Consider the following 3,524-nt stretch of genomic DNA (forward strand, 5'->3'; position numbering starts at 1 on the left):
TCAGTGGTATAACTCTCCCTCTCCATGCAGAAAACCAAAATTAGATTCCTTCCAACATACCACCGCTACCTGGCATTGGTGGGCTGAATATGGTGATGGTGCTGAAGAGCTTCCAGTAATTGTTCAGAGCATGATGGACTGGGAAGACAGGCCTGCTGATCGAGTTCCAAAAGCGAGCCATTGAAAACCCAATGAACTCCGATGCTCCAACCCCAGCTCCTCATGGAGATGGCCCAGGGCAGCACCACCAACTACTCCAATGGTGATAAAATAAGAGCTGTAGAAGATGGTACCCTGTCCATTGGAAGAAGAACAAAGCAGTACACAGGATAAAAGCTTGCCACCTTTAAGATAAATTTAAACAATGAGGATAAATTATCTCTAGAGAAACAGAGGCTAAGGCTTGGCTTGCATGGATCCCTCTGGAAAAGACCATGAGTCCTTTGCCAGGCCAATGAATCTTCCAGTTCATATTGTGCTATTTGTTTAATGATATGTGTTTTCTTTAAAAAAAAGAAGAAAGCAAAAAGGGTTGTTTATAATATCATACTTTTTCTCTTACATAACTAGATAATATTTTTTCTTCAACAGAAGTTTCACCTATTTAGAGCACAAATTTTATTATTTCCAGAAACCACTTCTAAACTTTTAATGTTACTCTAGTTTTGTTTTGCTTTTTGCTTCTTTCAGGATGACAACTTTATTAGCATGTATGAGTTCTTTATTAGCATTTCTATAAAATGAGCAAAGTACACTAATAAAAAGTGTCAACCTAATTAGGAATGGGTGGAGGAATGTTAATTGAAAGTGACTTATCCCAAAATTGTGCTAGTCTTTATTCTAGGACCAGGGAAACTGGTCTGGAGAATCAAGAATTGTGCTCATCAGCAAGTCTTTTGTATCAAATTCCCCTTTTAAAATTGGAAGAGGGAAATGTTCCTCCTTCTGTAAAGGTGTTCCAGGCAGAGGTGTAGTGAGGAGTCAGTCAGAGGAGGTCATTTGCCATGTCGTGCAAGGTCAGAGAAGGCCTAGAATATCATTCTGAAGGGACAAAAAAAGCAAAGACTCCTGACTGATGTAAAGGAGACACTTCAGTTGGCATTTAAAAACAGAGAATACCCACAAAACCATTAGTATCTGTCAGATTCTTATTGACCGTGACCTTACATAGGGTTTCTAAAACTTTAAATTTATACTGGAAGAAGTAGCTTCTTCCTTCTCCTGCACAACAGCTGGTGGACTTAAACCTCCAATTTTGAGATTAGTAGACCAAAGCTTACTCCACAGAGTCAACGATCAGCCATCAATATCTATTCATCATGAGGTGGAAGGAAGGAGGAACATAATTTATTGATTTCTTTGAGTATTTTTTTTCTTGAAAACCCCTTATTAAACACTGGCATTATTAAGTCTCCCCTGTGTTAAGGAGGACACGTGCTGTTGCTGTAAGTTTAATAGATGTCCATGCATGAGACATAGCTTATTCTGTTCCAGTGAGTCAGTGTGATGGCTTAAGTCTTGCACAAGGGCACTTCATGTGAAGCACGCCACACTTTGGATTCTGCATGGGAGAAAGAATCATAAAACCAAGTAACTCAGTTCTCCGGAGCAGCGTGCTGTTCAGCGTGCTGTCGAACAAAGCAAGTTAATGTTCAGGTAGTTCAGGAGCTTGTTTTCAATGACAATTCTGAAAGCCATTTCCATGAGTTAAACCAAATAAAATGTTTGATTCAAAAAAAGAATAAAAATAGATAAGACGTTCCATTTTCTTTTACTAATTTAAGTATCTGATTAGTATCTAATCTAAGTGTCTAATTTATTTTACTAAACTAAGTAAACTCAGTATGAACTATCTAGGTCATTTGTGTGTGTACACAATAAAAGAAAATATACTTCAAATGTAAAAAGATAACTGTGTACAGAATGGTTACATCCAACCAAACTCACTGCAATCAACTTGATACCAACTCATAAAGACCTGTATAGGATTTCTGAGGTTGTAAACATTATGAGAGCAGAGAGCTTCATCTATTTCCAGTTGAGGGGCTAGTGGGTTTGAATTGCTGTCCTTTTGGTTATCAGTCTAGTGAATACCAGACAACAGCACTAGAGGTAAATACGGTTATATTGGGCCTTGTTATCTGAATGTAAGTCAGACTTACAGAGTTTCTTTTCTGAGACAAATGAAAGTTGACGCCTCCTCCTGGATTTTTTTGGGTTTTTTTTACTTTTGCAGAGCTTCTTAAAACTAGACTTAAAAGAAAGAAGTCAAGGTTCACATTTGAATGGTTCTTCTAGGTAACTGAGCAATGAAAAGGAAACTATGGATGCTAACTGGAAAGTTCTTTCCTGCGTGGGTTCAACAAATGTTCAAAGGTCTACATAGCTCAAACACAAAAAAATTGGGCTTCAGAGCACTTTTTATATAGCAAAAATATATATTTTAGGTATAAATGAGTGAAAGATAAAGAAGAGGAGATGAATGAAAAGCTTATGTGACGTCATTGGTCAGACAAGGACTCACATCACATATTTAAATACATGATGACTTAAAGCTTTGAAGGTCAAACCACATTGATTCTTCCGGAAAGAAACTGACTCTCTTCCTTCTGTGTATACCAGAGTGATTAAAATAGAATTAAGGATATAGAATGTGATAAACTAAACAAATTCAATAAACCAATGAGGTATTTTTGTAAAGCGGTGAGTAAGGAGGAGGAAGCATTTGGATAGCGGGCACCCCTGGTCTGGGAGTATGTAAAATTTGGATGCAGACTACCACATTGAAATGCAGAGTCTTCTCACTGTAACTCAGTTGATCTCATGCCTCCTGTTACCATGTCTTACGACTCCGGTACTGGAAATAGCTTCTCCCGTTCTCTGGGGGATTCCCTGTACTTCCAAGGGTCATCCTGTGGTTCTTCTGCACCCAGCAACCTGGTCTACAGCACTGACTTTTGCTCTCCTAGTAGCTGTCAGCTGGGCTCCTCTCTCTACAAGGGATGCCAAGAGACTTGCTGTGAGCCCAGGAGCTATCAGATCTTTTACTAAGGTCCTAGGACCTCCATGTTCTGCCATCCCTGCCCAATAATGTATAGTGGCTCTCCAGGCCTTGGTTCCAGCATTGGCTGCTTCCAGGACTATGAATCTAGTTGATTCAAGCCCTTGGGGTTTGGGGTTCATGGTTTTTCTTCCCTAGGTTATAGATTCAGATTCTGCTACCCAACTTATAAGCCTTCTAGGGCCTGACAGTCTTCTTGCTACAGACTGACCTGTAAATTTGGCTTCTACAGATCAACTTGGGGAGAACTTTGAGAAAAATATTCCAGTCTATAGCCAACTACTGTTAGATGTTCTTAATAATTTTCACTAATCTCTCTCAACTTCTCACTTTTCTCAAAATTAAGAAGTGGCTGACAGACTATGTCTAACAGACCATTAAGTTAATAAATAATATATATTATATATATAAAATATTGAAACAAATTATTCAGAATTTTGTCATGAATCTCTCTTACAAAAAG

The 3,524-nt window shown here is 38.5% G+C and overlaps 1 pseudogene; it reads left to right on the top strand.

Moving 5' to 3' along the window:
• The first annotated feature begins 2,838 nt into the window (after positions 1-2,838).
• LOC142440536 (keratin-associated protein 13-1-like) lies at positions 2,839-3,315 on the top strand (annotated as a pseudogene).
• Positions 3,316-3,524: the final 209 nt, after the last annotated feature.

This window comes from Tenrec ecaudatus, chromosome 2 (assembly GCF_050624435.1).
Source record: "Tenrec ecaudatus isolate mTenEca1 chromosome 2, mTenEca1.hap1, whole genome shotgun sequence".
NCBI classification, from domain to species: Eukaryota; Metazoa; Chordata; class Mammalia; order Afrosoricida; family Tenrecidae; genus Tenrec; species Tenrec ecaudatus.